General features: G+C 45.0%; 1 protein-coding gene across 4 annotated transcripts in view; it reads left to right on the top strand.

Annotated features, from left to right (window-relative positions):
• The first annotated feature begins 2,906 nt into the window (after positions 1-2,906).
• The window catches only part of MSANTD3 (Myb/SANT DNA binding domain containing 3), a 36,864-nt gene continuing 22,665 nt past the window's right edge, over positions 2,907-17,105 (top strand). Inside the window, exons 1-3 of one of the 4 annotated variants that reach the window (XM_042242957.2) lie at positions 10,243-10,348; positions 11,423-11,558; positions 12,625-12,816. The gene's annotated coding sequence lies outside the window, so the exon portion shown is untranslated. Of the gene's footprint in view, positions 3,037-9,953; positions 10,193-10,242; positions 11,559-12,624; positions 12,817-17,105 lie in introns of those variants that run through there. The other 3 variants (XM_060409012.1, XM_060409014.1, XM_015093012.4) reach the window with 3 other exon arrangements.

The raw sequence follows: 17,105 nt of genomic DNA, 5'->3' as shown, positions 1-17,105 counted from the left end.
TTTCCACAGTTTATTGTGATCCACACAGTCAAAGGCTTTGGCATAGTCAGTAAAGCAGAAATAGATGTTTTTCTGGAACTCTCTTACTTTTTCGAGGATCCAGCAGATGTTAGCAATTTGATCTCTGGTTCCTCTGCCTTTTCTAAAACCAGCTTGAACATCTGGAAGTTCACGGTTCATGTATTGCTGAAGCCTGGCTTGGAGAATTTTGAGCATTACTTTACTAGCATGTGAGATGAGTGCAATTGTGCGGTAGTTTGAGCATTATTTGGCATTGCCTTTCTTTGGGATTGGAATGAAAACTGACCTTTTCCAGTCCTGTTGCCACTGCTGAGTTTTCCAAATTTGCTGGCATATTGAGTGCAGCACTTTCACAGCATCATCTTTCAGGATTTGAAATAGCTCAACTGGAATTCCATCACCTCCACTAGCTTTGTTCATAGTGATGCTTTCTAAGGCCCACTTGACTTCACATTCCAGGATGTCTGGCTCTAGGTGAGTGATCACACCATCGTGATTATCTTGGTCATGAAGATCTTTTTTGTACAGTTCTTCCGTGTATTCTTGCCACCTCTTCTTAATATCTTCTGCTTCTGTGAGGTCATACCATTTCTGTCCTTTATTGAGCCCATTTTTGCATGAAATGTTCCCTTGGTATCTAATTTTCTTGACGAGATCTCTTGTCTTCCCCATTCTGTGTTTTCCTCTATTTCTTTGCATTGATTGCTGAGGAAGGCTTTCTTATCTCTCCTTGCTATTCTTTGGAACTCTGCATTCAGATGCTTATATCTTTCCTTAAATGGCTATTAAAAAAGACGAGATAACAACTGTTGGTGTGAATGTGGAAGCATGTTGACTATAGTTAATAATTTGGTATTATATACTTGAAAATTACTGAGACTGTACATCACAAGCATTCTTACCTGAAAAAAAGAGTTGTGTGAGGTGATGAATGAGTTAATTATCTTCACGTTGGTAATTACTCTAATCATTTGATAAATAGATCAAATCTCATTTTACCCTTTAAGTATATACAACTATATTGTCATTTTTTCCTCAGTAATATTGGAAAAAATGTGACTAATAATTAATGTTGCAAGTAAGGAAAAGAACAATCTAAGCAGAGAGAATAGCATTTGCAAAGTCCCCTGAGGTGAGAGCACATTCAAAGAACTGAAAGAAGGCAGTGGGTGAAATAGACAAAGGAGAGAATAGAATCAAAGGGAGTACAGATTTTGGCAGGATATTGTAAGTCCTGCTAAGGATTTTGGTTTTTATCCTTAAAGCAAAGGTAAGCCATTGATAGGTATTAGGCATCCAATGACAGATCAGATTTTGTTTCTCAAGAAAATTACTCTGGGGAGAATGAATTAACAGGAAGGGAAGAATGAAATGGATGTGGTTATACCAGAAATTCAGATGAATGCTTAAACTAAGGTAGTGGACAGACATAGTGAGACAAAGAAAAGTTTGATAAATTTTAGGGACGTGAAACTGACAGTACTTATTGAGATATATATATGGGATATAGCAGTTTGGAGGTGATGGCAGTGTCAAGGAGTGTATTAGATCACTTGCTTGTAAAATGGAATTAGGAGAAAAGCTTTTTGGAACTGGGACCTTACGAAATAATTAATAGTAATTAACCAAATAGTGAAAAAAGAGAAGGGCTGACTGTTCTTTAGTGAATTAAAGACTGTAGACTCCAGAAATAAAAGAAGATGCTTTAAAGCAGAAACCATTTCTAAAATTTAGCATTTGTTAAACAATTATTAGAGGAAGGTGGAAGGCAGGGAAAGGAAAACCTGAGAGGGAGGGCAGAGGAATGACATGAGACAAACCTTGAGGAAAGAAGAGCTTATGCAAAAATAACACAGTTTGTTCCAGATTCAAAAACGACTCAACTTTGGAGAAAATAGGAATGCAATAAAATAGTTATCACAAAAATACAAATAAGCAATCGAACAAAATTATATTCATTATTTATTTCGTTTCCTCCTAGTAAATAGCACAGCCTTCTGTTTCCACCTCTTTATTTCTTTTATTCCACTCTCTGCCCCTCTGTTTCTTTCTTGAAACATCGTGAGCTCCCTGAGGAAGGGCCCACACTTCTCAAGTATTTTGAACACTAGTTCTATCATTATCTAGCTCCTTTGGACCACAGTGAGGATTAACCAGCATGAGGATTAATCGTCTGCCTTCTACAGACCCATCTTTAGCTATTTACTCCTCTTTTGAATGCCCCCTTTCCTCCTCTGTATCATGCTGCAGTGTTCTAACCCGGCAACAGTGTAAGCTTCTAGAAAGCAGAATTAACAGGACCCTAACATATGGGCGGATGGGGTAAGTACAAGTGACTGGGAGAAGAGAAGAGCACGGAATGGCAAGCCTAGAGACAAGCGGGATCTATTTCCCAGGTAGATGCAGATCTGAACCCTTAACCTGGGCCTGCTTTTCCTCCTGCAGTACAGGAATTCTCCTGTGTTGGGGGTTGGGGGGTGAGGCTCAAGGAACCCCGCTCCTGCAGTTCTCAAGTATCTGTTCAAGCTGGGGAGCCCTGTGGGCACATTCTTCATGCTAAGTAGATAGCCGCACTCAGTAGCCACTAACACATATTTCTGGAATAAATAGATGGGTGGATGAAATTCTTGTGCAATAGAAACTTCTTGTGGCAACTCCCGAGAGAGTACAATCCTTATAATCCCCGCCATTCGTTCCGCAAGTCCTGGGCTCGCGTGTCTCCGCCAGTTACATGGAGGCCCCGCCCACCTCTGGGCGCGGCCCCGCTCGGCGCGCTCCTTCGGCTCGGGTCCGTATCTCTCGGGGACGCGCGGAGCAGTGGGCACGTTCCGGGCTACAGTGCGCTTGCGCAGAAGGTGCAAAAGTCCGGGTAGGGGCGGAGCCTGAGTAGCTTAGACTGAGGTGATAAGGAAAATACGGAAAGGATCCGGATGGCGGTCCGCTCTGACTCCGCCGGGAGAGAGGAGATGGGCCAGATTAGTGGGTATTTGCAGGGTACACAAAGACAATCTGTTGGTGAGTTTACATTTTTACTGATATTGCCTTTTTTTCCAACTAAGCTCGGTGTTCAAGAGCTGATGCTTTGAAGGTCCCAGTGTTCTGACACCGCGTGCCTATGTGGCTTTGGGTAAGTTACCTGCCCGAGCTTCAGTGTCTGCCTCTGTCTGTAAAGTGGACCTGGTAGTAGTGGGCTTCACAAGACTTTTGTGAAGACGACATCAGACAGTGCGTGTAAAGTACTTGGCACAGTGTTTGTCAGAAACGGCCAGCAAGTGGTAAGTGCTATCACTATCATCAATGTTAGAATCATTAAGTATCATCATCATGTGTTTTTTTGTGTGTGCCAGAATCTTTTGTATGCAGTTGTTATGCTGGTAATCTTTGGAAAATATCAGAGAACGTGAGAAGTAACAGGAAATTAGAGATTGGAAAATATTCTGATTTTAGAAGGGAGAAAAAAGTAGACCGTGAAAAATGGACTCTAATAATCTTGAATTTTACTGTATACCAATACAAACTCAGGATGGATCATATCAAAGGTAGTTTGTGAGGAGAATTTCCTGGCTATGCAGTGGTTAGGACGCCACACTTCCACTGCTGAGGCTGTAGGTTTGATTCCTTACGGGGGAACTAAGATCCCACAAGCCAAGCAGTACTGCCTAAAAAAGAAGTTTGTGAGCCTTTAGAAAAGGAACTCACTATGAAGCAGTCTGCATTCTTTAAGAACAAATAAATCAACCCAGATTAACTTTTTTGAACGAAGAGTAAACTGATAGCTCAGTGGAAAAACCTTCTTTGGTTTAGTCATTTACCTCAGCCTGAGATGCTGCCCCATTTTAAGACCCTTTCTTGTCATTTACCTCAGCCTGAGATGCTGCCCCATTTTAAGAGTCTTTTGTCAGAGTCTCTTTCATTTCTGACATAAAGGAACAGAAATAATTTTTTTAGCTCAATGGGTAATATGTGAATACCTTTATGCTGTAAAAAATTCAAAAACTGAAAATGAAGGGAAAGTCCCCTTCCCAATTCTGTTTCCACCTCCACTCATCAATTTAGTGTGCATTTTTGCTCTGATACTTAAAAATCTATCTCTACACTGATTTGTAGCAGTTAGAACTTTATTCTGCCAACTGAATAACCAGCAAAAGAAAGCAGTGTTTTAGTCTCATTTAAAAGGAAACCCAAGGGCAGGTAGTGTAGAGCCAGCAGGCTCTTTCTGTCTTGGTTTCACCATCCACACTTTTGTCCTCATGGTCACAAGGTGATCGCTGCTTCGCCAAAACTGAGTCCATATATTGGACAAGAAAGGACAAAAGCTATCTTGTGAAGTTTTATATTTTAATTCAGGAAAGGAAGCTGACTGGAACATCTGCCTACAACTCATTGGCCAGACTGTACCACATGACCCCTCTATCAACAAGGGACTCTGGAGGTACTTCCTTTGGTGGTCATGTGGTTAAGACTCCATGCTTCCACTGTAGGGAGCATGGAGTTCCATCCCTCATGGGGAAACTAAGAGCCCTGAATGCTGAGTGTCCAAAAAAGAAAAAAAAGTAAGACAAGGGAGTCTCGGGAAATACTAATAATTTACTTTTTAAGCATGTAAAATATAGACTTCTGAGAGTCGTTTGGACAGCAAGGAGATCAAACCAGTCAATCCTAAAGGAAATCAACCCTGAATATTCATTGGAAGGACTGATGCTGAAGCTCCAACACTTTGGCCTCCTGATGCAAAGAGCCAGCTCACTGGAAAAGACCCTGATGCTGGGAAAGATTGAGGGCAGGAGAAGAAGGGGACAACAGAGGATGAGATGCTTGGACAGCATCACCGACTCAATGGATTTGAGTTTGAGCAAACTCTGGGAGATAGTGAAGGACAGGGAAGCCTGATGTGCTACAGTCCAAGGGGTGCAAAGAGTCGGACACGACTTAGTGATTGAACAACAACAAAGTATAGAACGACATAGTAAAAGTGAGGGGTGAATATCTTTGGGCTAAACAAGTTTTCATTGCCTGCTGCAGAAATATAGAGGTTGGTTTTGCTTTTCCGAAAATAAACTCACACCATATATTTTTGGTAACTTGCTAATTTTCCTTGGCAGTATGAATGAATTACTACTTTCCGAGGTGGCCTGTATGAAATTTCCTTGGCTCCTTTAGCTGCTGCATAATACCCTTTTTTCATTATTCTAAGGCATACTCTTTCATTCATATGTTATCTCTAAAATTGGTATGCATCTTACGCTTGCCATCATCTAGGCAGTAGTAGTGATGTAATTGTCATTGCCTGCTGGATATGCTTCAAAACTTGCAGAATGGATGTTAGCAGCCTGGAATATTAATGATTCTGAGTCTGCATATGACTCAGAAGGTTCCAACTCCAAGAAGAAGATTTATATATGTTTTAATCAATTTATTTGATGAATACTTTTATTTTAATGTATGCATGAGGATGACATGGAATTAAAACTTCATGTCTTAAGTTTCATGTGGCTTTTTGAATAAATATAAAAATGATGAGTGTTAAGAAAACTTTTTTGTCATGGTTTAATTAGGAGCACTTTTTTCTTTTTTAGTGATACATAAAATAATAGTGTTTATCATTCATGATGTCCTGAAGTCAGTGAAATATGATTTTCTACACTGTGGCTATTCCATAGTTTAATCATTTTTGTATCAACAGATGTTAAGTTTTCACTTTTTTTACAGTAGTGCTTCAGTAAACTTTTTCATTCCTCCTTTTCCATATGTGCAAATAGTATTTCTCTTGATTCCTAGAACCACATTTTTAAACATTCTAAAGCTGCTGGCCCCTCCAATCTACTGTTGTTCAGGTGCTCAGTCATGTCCAACTATTCATGACCCCATAGACGGCAGCACACCAGGCTTTCCTGTCCTTCACTATCTCCCACAGTTTGCTCAAACTCATGTCCATTGAGTCAGCAATGCCATCCATCCTCTGTTGCCCCCTTCTCTTCATACCCTCAATCTTTCCCAGCATCAGGGGCTCTTCCAGTGAATTGGCTCTTTGCATCAGGTGGCCAAAGTATGGGAGCTTCAGCTTCAGCATCAGTCCTTCCAATTGATATTCTGGGTTGATTTCCTTTAGGATTGACTGTTTCGATCTCCTTGTTGTCCAAGGGACTCTCAAGAGTCTTCTCCAGTACCACAATTTGAAAGCATTAATTCTTCAGTGCTCAGCCTTCTTTATGGTCCAATTCTTACCTCTGTACATGACTCCAGGAAAAACCATAGCTTTGACTAAATGGACCTTTGTCGGTCAAGTGATGTCTCTGGTTTCTAATACGATGTCTAGGTTTGTCATAGCTTTTCTTCCAAGCAGCAAGCATCTGTTAATTTCATGGCTGCAGTCATCATCTGCAGTGATTTTGGAGCCCAAGAAAATAAAGTCTGCCACTGTTAGCAGTTTTTCTCCATCTATTGGCTATGAAGTGATGGGACTGGATGCCATGATCTTTGTTTTTTTAATGTTGAGTTTTAAGCCACTCTCCTCTTTCACCTTCATTAAGAGGCTCTTTAGTTCCTCTTCGCTTTCTGCCATTAGGGTGGTGTCATCTGCATATCTGAGGTTGTTGATATTTCTCCCAGCAATCTGGATTTCAGCTTGTGATTCATACAACCAGGCATGTCACCTGATGTACTCTGCATATAAGTTAAATAAGCAGGATGACAATATACAGACTTGACATACTCCTCGCCCAGTTTTGAACCAGTCTGTTGTCCCATGTCCGGTTCTAACTGTATGCTTCTTGACCTGTATACACGTTGCTCAGGAGGCAGACAGGTAAAGTGAGCTGATGTTCTCATCTCTTGAAGAATTTTCCACAGTTTGTTGTGAACCACACAGTCGAAAGCTTTCCTGTAGTCAGTGAAGCAGAAATAGATTTTTTTCTGGAATTCTCTACCTTTTTCTGTGATCCAACTAATGTTGGATCTCTAGTTCCTCTGCCTTTTCTAAATCCAGCTTGTACATCTGGAAGTTCTTGGTCTGAACATTCTTTAGCCTTGTCTTTCTTTGGGATTTGAATGAAAACTGATCTTTTCCAGTCCTGTGGCCACTGCTGAGTTTTCCAAATTTGTTGGCATATTGAGTGGAGCACTTTAACAGCATCATCTTTTAGGATTTGAAATAGTTCAGCTGGAATTCCATCACCTGCACTAGTTTTGTTTGTAGTAATACCTCTTAAGGCCCACTTGACTTCACATTCCAGGGTGGCTGGCTTTACTTGAGTGACCACACCATCGTGGTTAATCCAGGTTATTAAGACCTTTTTGGTCTAGTTCTGTGTATCCTTGCCACCTCTTCTTAATTTATTCTGCTGCAGAGTACCTCATGTGAAATACCTGGCTGGATGAATCACAAGCTGAAATCCAGATTGCTGGGAGAAATATCAACAGTCTCAGATGCGCAGATGATACCACTTTAATGGCAGAAAGCGAAGAGGAACTAAAGCGCCTCTTGATGGAGGTGAAAGAGGAGAGTGGCTTAAAACTCAACATCAAAAAAACAAAGATCATGGCATCTAGTCCCATCACTTCATAGCCAATAGATGGGGAAAAAGTGGAAACAGTGGCAGACTTTATTTTCTTGGGCTCCAAAATCACTGCAGATGATGACTGCAGCCATGAAATTAACAGATGCTTGCTGCTTGGAAGAAAAGCTATGACAAACCTAGACAACGTATTAGAAAACCAGAGACATCACTTGACCGACAAAGGTCCATTTAGTCAAAGCTGTGGTTTTTCCTGGAGTCATGTACAGATGTGAGAATTGGACCATAAAGAAGGCTGAGCACTGAAGAATTAATGCTTTCAAATTGTGGTACTGGAGAAGACTCTTGAGAGTCCCTTGGACAACAAGGAGATCGAAACAGTCAATCCTAAAGGAAATCAACACAGAATATTGATTGGAAGGACTGATGCTGAAGCTGAAGCTCCCATACTTTGGCCACCTGATGCAAAGAGCCAACTCATTGGAAAAGACCCTGTTGCTGGGAAAGATTGAGGGTATGTAGAGAAGAGGTAACAGAGGATGAGATGGTTGGATGGCATCACTGATTCGATAGACGTGAGTTTGAGCAAACTGTGGGAGATGGTGAGGGACAGGGAAGCCTATCCATGGGTGCTGCAACCCATGGGGTCTGAAAGAATCGGACATGACTTAGTGACTCAACAATGACAAACTTTTCCAGGGAAGTCTCAATTTAAAAAATCTTGGTACATTATTGTCATTAGCTATCAACATACTTCAGAAGTTCTGAGATTTCAGTGTCTGAACTGTACTCTACTGCCTTGAGTTCCAGTGAGGCAGATGTCACACAGTTTGTTTCCAGATAGCATCTCCCTAGGGGTGGTCTTAGTTTCTAAGTTCTCTGGACAATTTCAGATCTACTTGGACACCTGACAGATTATTATTAAAATAATGAACAGGGAGTATACCTCTACAGTATAGAAAGGGTCTTTATTTTTATTAGTGCTTCTGACCCCTAGAAGTGTTTGGGTATTTCTTTGCAGTCAAAAGACCTGGCTCAGCCTCTCACTTTCTGAGCAGGGTGACTCTGTGGGTCATGGGAGCTAGGGGGGTGGGGATAGCCTCATATATATCCAAGCAATTAAAAAAAAAATAGCAAGTGTTGGAGAGGTAATGGCAAATTTGGAACCCTCATACTTTGCATATATTGCTGGTGGGAAGGTAAAATCATTCATTTAGCCACTATGGGAAATTTTTTTGGCAGTTCCTCATAGAGTTAAACAGAATTACCATATGACCTAGCAATCCTACTTCAAAGAACTGAAAACATAGACAAATACATTTATATAGGCACATTCAGAGCAGCAGTATTCACAGAGGGTGGAAATAACACAAACATCCCTCAACAGATACACGTATGAACACATTGTGGTATACATACAATGGAATATTATTTAGCCATAAAAAGAAATGAAGTAGGACACACGCTACAAGGAGGGTGAACCTTGAAATCATCGTGCAGAGTGAAAGAAGCCAGGCACAGAAGACTACCTGTTATATGATTCCATTGATATGGAATGTCCAGAATAGCCAAATTCAGAGAGAAAAAATAAATTAGTGGTTACTCTGACTTGAGGAAACCAAGGAATAGGGAGTGACTGCTTAATGTGTGGGGACGGGGTTCCCTTTTGGGGCGATGAATCTGTTTCAGAACTAGATAGAGATGGTGTGGTTGCTTTACACTGCACTGTCATAAATGCCACCGGATTGTTGCCTTTAAAGTTATTTTTATGTGTATTTCACTCTAATAAGAACAACAAGAGAAAGTTCAATCCTCTCCACCCTTCCGAGCTTGGAATTTTCCCAGCGGATACAAAGCAAAAGAAACAGCTAGCCCCCATCCTTGCGGGGGCAGGATAAAAGGTGCCTTGTCCTACAGTCGCATTTCTTCGAGCAAAATTTCCCACTTACTCAGCACACAGCGTCTGAACCAGGTTTGGGCTGCAGAGGGAACCATCTCTGCCCCGGGAGCGCACAGCCTAGGGGGAGACACATCCCGCAAATTAAAAAATAAAGCAAAACTCCGTGATGAACCCGGTAAAGGAGGGTTGGCTACTTAAGTAGCAGGGTGTTCCGAAAGAAAAGGGGGTCTTTGTCAGACAGGGGTCATGGACTGAGCCGACTCCTGTCCATGGCCGCCAAGTCCCTGGCGACAAATGCATTCTTTTGTTGTTCATGGAAATGAAACAGTTTTTGAGGCCCTTCAGGAGCTCGTCCCCCAAGGTGGGAAGACGGGACTCAAATCAGCACAAGGATGTCGGGCCGGAGGGAGAGGGGTGGATAGGCGGGAGACCCCCTGCGCCCCGCCCCAAACCTCGGGGGAGGTCGGCGACCGCGTCTCGGGGAGGTGGGGACTGCGCGGGGCCGCGCTCCCGCCCTCCTCGGCGCCTGCGGACCCGCAGGCGGCGGGCGGCCCGCGAGGGGGCGGCGGCTCCCGGGCTTTGTGGCCGCTGCGCGCGCGGCGGGGCCTGGCCGGCCGGGGGCGCGCCGCCGCCGCCCGGCGCTCCGGAGCCCGCGGCCCTCCCGGCCGCCCAGCCTGCGAGAGGAGTCGAGGCCGCCCGCGCTCGCATCTCGCCGGCCCCTCCCCCGATCGCCGCGGCCGCTGCGCCGCCGCTGCAGGTAGGAGGCTCCCCGGGCGGGCGGGTCGCAGCGGGGCGGGGGCGCGGGCCAGGCGTGCGGGGGCTGCGGGGCCGGTAGGGCGCGCTTCCGGCCCAGGCGCCACGACCCCTGCCCCGCAGGCCCGACGGCCACCTCCGCGCGCTGCGATGGGACTCGGTGAGTGGGGCCGGCCTGTGGCGTACAAAGCCCCAGGGCGCGGACCTCGGGGAGATTCAGCGACGTACCCGGGGTCTGGGGACTCTGGACTCCGAGGGCAGAGGAGGGCTTGCGGGGGTGGGGGAGAAACCTGATGACCCTCAGTGCCGGCGTCTCCCCATCTCAGTGTCCTCACAGTATGCCAGGCACTGTGCTCGCGCTTTTGCATACTTGTCTTTAAGAGCCCTTGTGTCCCTTACAGAGGTGTAACGGGAGGGGGTCCCTCATTCTGGGGCCGAGCGCGGAGCATCACAGCGGTGCCCGCCTGACCTTGGGAAAGCGCCTTTACTCCGAGCCCTGGCTGCAGCTCCTGTAAATGAGAGTGGGTGGGGGAGAGGGATGGTGGCTGAGAGTGCGTGGTGTAATGCCTACCCGCAGGTGCTATTGTGAGAGATGAGGTACGCAAATGATCATACATATTGAGCACTTTCTACATATCAGGCCTGGGTACCAAACAGTTGGCATGAGTTATCTAATTAAATCATCATGCTGGCGCTGTGATGTAGCTACTGTAAATTGCACTAGTAATCTTTATTTAGGAGTAGGAAATAGAAAAGAATTTAGCCTCCCTATTCTGATTAAGGAAATTGGGTGTTTCTTAGGCATGGTCACATTTAAGGTTACAGATGTCCCTGCAATGTCAGGAGAGCAGTTGTGGGATATATTTATTATACATTTAAACCCGGGAGGTAGGATAATATCAGGGCCAGGGGTGTGCATTTCAGCATCATATAAGTCAGTTGTGTTACCAAGGAAATTGTCAAGTATTAATTCAAAAACATAGTTCCAGAGTTAGGACTGAGGACTGCTCTGGGAGTTTGGGGCCAGAGAGACAAGGGGTGGACTAGGAGGAAATGGAGGATTCTGAAGCCCTGAGTGGAGAGAGGGACCTGTGACCACAACCCCAGCAGTTTTCTGGACCAAGATTTCATCCTGCCCTTAGAGACCAGGCATCCTATCTGGAAGGAGGGAAGGGGGACGGGTGGGGGAAGGATCCAGGGGCAAGATCAATGGATTGTCTCTTCTTACTCCTAGGCCACCCCAGAAGTATTCAGCTGGGTTGAGAGCTGGATGACAGGGCCTCCTAAAGCACCATGGTCCCTTCTCATGATTCTTTACATTCTTTTAATATGTTTGAGGAGATTGGGATGCTCACCAACCCTAAAGATTGGTAAGATGCTTAAAATACAAAGACCTAATTGATGTAATGAAGGAGTGTGTTTGAATACAGCTCCCTTGGTTGGATAAGCAGTGGGCCTGAGGATATTATTTGGGGGTTCAGTTTGGAATGAGGAGAACTGGAAAGATTCCGGACCCTGAAGAAAAAAGAGAAAGGCAGGAAGGCCCAGGCACTGTACCCTGGGGGCAGGGGGTAGAAGGAGCACTGAGGCCCCCAGAACACCATGTGCAGAATACCTATCCAGCCCCCTAGTGCTCGAGTACCCAGAAGGTTCCCCTCTTCTCCCAGCATCTTCCTTGAGTGTTGTGGAAGGTCGGGGCTCGACTCAGGCTGACTTTTCTCCTGAGTGAGCAGGAAAAGCTTCTTGGAGAAGGGTTGTTTGAAAAGCAGTCTTGAAGGACAGAGTGTTTGGATGCATAGTGATGGTGAAAGTAGGAGTCCTGTGCCAAGTGAAAAGAGCAGGTGCTTTGGAGAGACAGATAGTGGGAGGTTTGAGTTCCAGGTCTGCCATTTCTCAGCCATGTAATTTTTTGCAAGGATTAAATAATGGTTTTTCAAGTGCCAGATAGGGAGCTCAACAAGCACTAGGACCTTTTCCCCTGTCCACGGTGACATTTGTTTAACTCTTGTCTCTGGAGCACCAGTCTTATGCTGAGTCATGTGCTTCATGCTGGGGACCCAGAGATGAGTCAGAAACTATGTATTTCCCTTAGGAATTTCCCAGCCTAGTGAAGGAGATGGACACAATGAGCAAATTAAAGAAAATAAGGGAAGTGCAATTATCTACAGCTGGCAATGAGCTCACAGGAGAGTAACTCATTCATTCTGGATAGAAGACTCAAGGCTAACTACCTCTTTAACAAGATTTAACAAGATGAGGTGTTATCATAGAGGTTTTGAATGCCACACCAACTCTTAATTTCTTTTTTTTACCTATGTCTTGTCTTTGCCCTGATATTCTCTCTCTTTTATTATTATTATTATTCTCTCTCTTAAAAAAAATACAACCTAGTTGCAGTGTGTACATAGTTGTTAAGCTGCCTCAAACTCATTTTAGGAGGAAGCTATTATAAATAAAATCAACACAATAGCCTGGGTGTTAGTTAAGGAAGCCTTCACAAAAATTTCATGAGAGTTGGACATTGAGGGATGAAGATAAGCCCTTGGTGGACTTTGGGGTAAAGGATTCCAGCCAGAGGAAGCCCCATGTCCAGAGACATGAGAACACAAGAAGTTCAAAGGCATGAAGGTGAGTTTGGCCTGGGTGGGTTGAAACGTACAGGGAAAGGGTGTTGTGGGATGTGGTGGTAGGGGGGCACTGTAACCGGGGCCAGATCTGGAAAAGCCTTGGATGCCTTGTGAGCAGTTTGGACTTTATCACCAGAGGTCTCCATGCTGGACTGTGGCATCATCACTGTGTTTTAGGAAGATTCCTTGAGGGGCCAGAAGTTTGGGAGGTCGTTTTGGGAGACTAGAGCTCACTGTTGACACAGGCAATGAGGATGGGAGCGGAGAGAAGAGATACACAGGTAAAATGTGAAGTAGGTCTTGATGAGTGGTTCCATGGGATTGAAGAGCACACTGAGGTTTCTGCTTTCAGCCGAGTTAATGTGGCTGAAATCATCAGAAATTGGAGGTTTGGGAATGAATAATTCATTTGCTTTGGGAGACTGCTGAGGTACCCATAATAAACAGCTAGATGGAGGTGGCCAGGAGACAACTGGAAATGTATGCGGTGTTGAGGCGAGAGGATGGGGCTGGAGAGAGGTTCTTCCTGACATCCCTACTTTCTTGCAGTCAAATGCCAAGAATCAGCTATGTGCTCAAGATACAAATAAAATATAGTTGCAAGCCACAGGAGCTCATACTTGGATAGGGGACCCCCTGAGGCTATGGATAGACTAGTACAGACTAATTCTGAGGCTGAAGGAAAAGGTAAATACGTGGGACCCTGGGCCCTGCGACTTGAAAGCTGGTGTTGCTGAAGAGGTGAGTGTTGCTGAAGAGGAGATTGTCCTCAGATGAGAAGCAGGCCGGAGCGGGAACACCTAAGTAAGGGGACTTTCATTTTGTAAAAGCACTTTCTGTGGAGGGTACTTGAATAATGATCCCAAGGGAATTTCAGGGAGACTGAGATAGTGTGGGAAGATGGTTTGGGATGGAGCTGTGGGGGAGGGGAGCGGAGGGGTCAGGACCTTTAAGAACCTTCCCCTGGTTGGCAGAGGAAACCATGAGGGGCGTGAGGGACAGGAGGTAGGAGCCCCTCGCCTTAAACACAGGGCTGGTTCTGCTCACGGTCACACTTAGACACAGACGGTAAAAGTAAACACTTCCCGGTTACTTGGCCACCTGGAGTGGGCAGTGAAGGAGAAGAGGAGGGAGAGCACCAGAGGGAGCAAGTTTAGTGCTGGGTATAGACTGGAAAACCTTCTAAAGGAAAGAAAGAAGGCGGAGAGGGCACAGGTGAGTGGCCATCCTGAGTAGAGAGGTCTGAACACGTGAGAGCAGGCACATGGCAAGGTGTGCACGGGAACAGGAATGTCTGATTATTCTTAACCTCTGTGACAGATGGAGGAGGAAATGGCAACCCACTCCAGTATTCTTGACTAGGAAATCCCATGGGCAGCGGAGTCTGGCAGTTTGGAGTCCACGGGGTCACAGAGAGTCAGACATGACTGAGTGACTGAGCATGCACCGTGTCAGATGAAATCAGGAAGGCATCATAGTTCTAGCTAGGCCCTTAAAACTTTGACATACAGGGACTTCCCTGGTGGTACAGTGGATAAGAATCCACCTGCCAATGCAGGGACCACAGGTTTGATCCCTGGTCCAGGAAGATCCCATATGCTGCGAGCAACTAAAGCCTGTGTCCCACAACTACCGAGTCTGTGCTCTAGAGCCCGTGAGCTGCAACTAATGAGCCATAACTACGGAACCTAGCGTGCTCTAGGGCCTGAGAGCCACGACTGATGAGACCCTGTGCTGCAACTAATGAAGCCCATGAGCCTGCAACAAGAGAAGCCACTGCAATGAGAAGCGTACGGACTGCAACCTGCTCACTCCAGCTAGAGAAAGCCTTCACGCAGCAACCAAGACCCCGTGCAACCAAAAATAAATACATTTAAAAAGTTTGGTGTACAGTACAGCAGGATTTATAAGATGAAGCCATGAAATGATTTTTGTTAGGATAAATCGTTGATCAAAGGAGAAATTTAAGATAGTGGAACATTAGATATAATTAGTTAAAGAAAGTACAAATGGCGAGCAGATTAGTTTCAACATATATTTCCCCTGTATTTATTTCCCTGCCGTATTCCAGGTGCTCTTCAAGGAGCTTGGGCTACAGTAGTGAGGGAGGGGTCCATCACTTGCTTTAGACATTTCACTTAGAAATAACCTACAGAGTTAAACCTGGGCTAACCTCCCCTAAACTGCTGAGTTCGCTCTATTCTGTTGCAGTGCTCTCTTTCTTTGGCTAGTAGCCCCACTAGCCTCATAAGTAATCAGAAAATGCCATCTATGTGTCTTTGGCAAAGGACCATGGAAATTAGATTGCAGAAAAACCATTGTAACAGTGTTGTTAGTGTGGGCTACAGCGCTGGATGGGGCTTTAGAGAACATGCATGGTAGTTTTATAATTTAGAGATGAGGAATCAACAGGAGGAAAGGGGACTTGCCTAATGGCACAGAGTGACTGTCAGAGTTGAGGGCAGTGGCCTCAAGCTTTCAGTAGGGGTAATGGGGAAGGCTTGAGGGTACCTAGCCAAAGGGCATCTTGGTGGTGAGAGGGTTCCAGAGAAGAGATATGGCGGGAGGGGTTGAAAACAAATAATGAAGCTTCACTTTTAGCCCCTCCCCTGTCTCTAGGAACCCCTGTAGCTTGCTCTGAGACTCAGTTTCCTCATCTGTAAGGTGAGAAGATTGGATTGAAGTCCCTTCTGAGTTTAACATGTTAGGATCAATGTTGTTCCCTAAAAAAGGTGGTTTGGGGGGATGCTGAGAGAGGAGACAGTCAATAGACCAGGATAAGAAATAGCCTTTCTACGCTTTAGAACAAACTGATCACCACCCATAACCTGTGGCCAGGACCCCCTTCAGGGAATTGGCTGCCACATTTCCTGCAGCTCACAATTCTGTATACTTTCCTTCTCTCCAAAGTTGCCCTGCTTTGCTCTAATGGCAGTTCTGATTCCAGTCTGTGCTGATGGGAGTTAAGGTCCTTATTCTAGGTCCTCCCCAACCTTGGACTCACACCCCGGGCACATTTCTTTCTCTGTGCGCATCACACTGTCTTGTCACCGGTCCATCCACAGTAGGCTGTGCTGCACTGTGTCTTCACTGGACCGTGGTCTCCTGAATTTGTTTTGTTTTGTTTTCTGCTGAATCTTAAGACATACCGCTCCCCCGTCCAGTGCCTTCTTTAATCCTCGTGCATTCTCTTTGCCTCTGCTTTCTCTTGATCCCCCACCATAGTGTACACACACACGCATCCTGGCCATTTCTCCCTTTGAAACAGCCCCTGGCACGCACTGCCTCCTCTCCATTAACTCGCCGCCACTCAAAATCCAGGCCCTTCCTTATCAATTATTTATCTGCATGATCTCCTTCAGCGGTCTCTGTTCATATCCTATACATTCTTAAAAGATCTAGCTCAGATGTCCTCTCTTGTTCATGAAGAGTGCAAATTAACCTCCTCCCCCTTCTGAATGAGCAGGGTGCTTTGTCCTGTGTGATGGTCTCAGTGTGCCTGTCCTTCCGGTTGTCAGTTTCTGCATGCCAGTGCTCTTTCCAGGCTCTGTGGTTCAGACTGTCTTTGTATCTGCCACATATTCTAGGACAGTACTGAGCCTTTGGCAGGAATTCATTACATATCTGTTGACGGGGTTTTTTTTTTTTTTTTTTTTTCCAGTTAATAGAAGAACCAATAAGTATTTGAGTGTATGTGGTATTTAGACCACTGTTTGACTTTTGGAAGCAGTTCAGTATGGGTGATAGGGGTGGAAATAACTAAAATTTATTGAAGATCTAGTCTGTGCTTCTTGACTCCTATTGCAGGACAGTCATATAGAGGGACTAAGGCAGAGTAGGGGGTATGACTTCATCTTACTACAGATGAAGCATGAGGTTCATTGACGTGCCCAGAGTCACACTGCTAAGTGAGTGCTAAAGTTAAGATTTGAGCCCAGGTTTTCTGCATCCAGTGTCTCCACTTTAAGAGCAGTAGTTCATATCCTAACAGCTGTCTGAAGTCCCAGTGTCATGATTTTTGGTCATGGTTCCTACAAAGGGCAGTAGAGATCAAATTTGGCCAACTTTCTCTAGTCTTTGCCCAAATTTTAGGACTTCGTTTCATCCTTAGTGGACTTAGAATATTATCGCACGGTGTATTAGTCACCTTGGCCTGCCATAATAAAATACCACAGACTGGTTGCGGGCGGGGGGGAGGCTTAAACAACAGAAGTTTATTTCTTTCAGTTCTGGAAGCTTAGGAAGTCCAAGATCAAGGTGCCAGTAAAGTAGGTTTCATTCTGAGGCCTC

This window comes from Ovis aries, chromosome 2, assembly GCF_016772045.2.
Source record: "Ovis aries strain OAR_USU_Benz2616 breed Rambouillet chromosome 2, ARS-UI_Ramb_v3.0, whole genome shotgun sequence".
NCBI classification, from domain to species: Eukaryota; Metazoa; Chordata; class Mammalia; order Artiodactyla; family Bovidae; genus Ovis; species Ovis aries.
The sequence above is the reverse complement of the archived record's forward strand: the minus strand, read 5'-3'. Positions and strand labels throughout refer to the sequence as shown.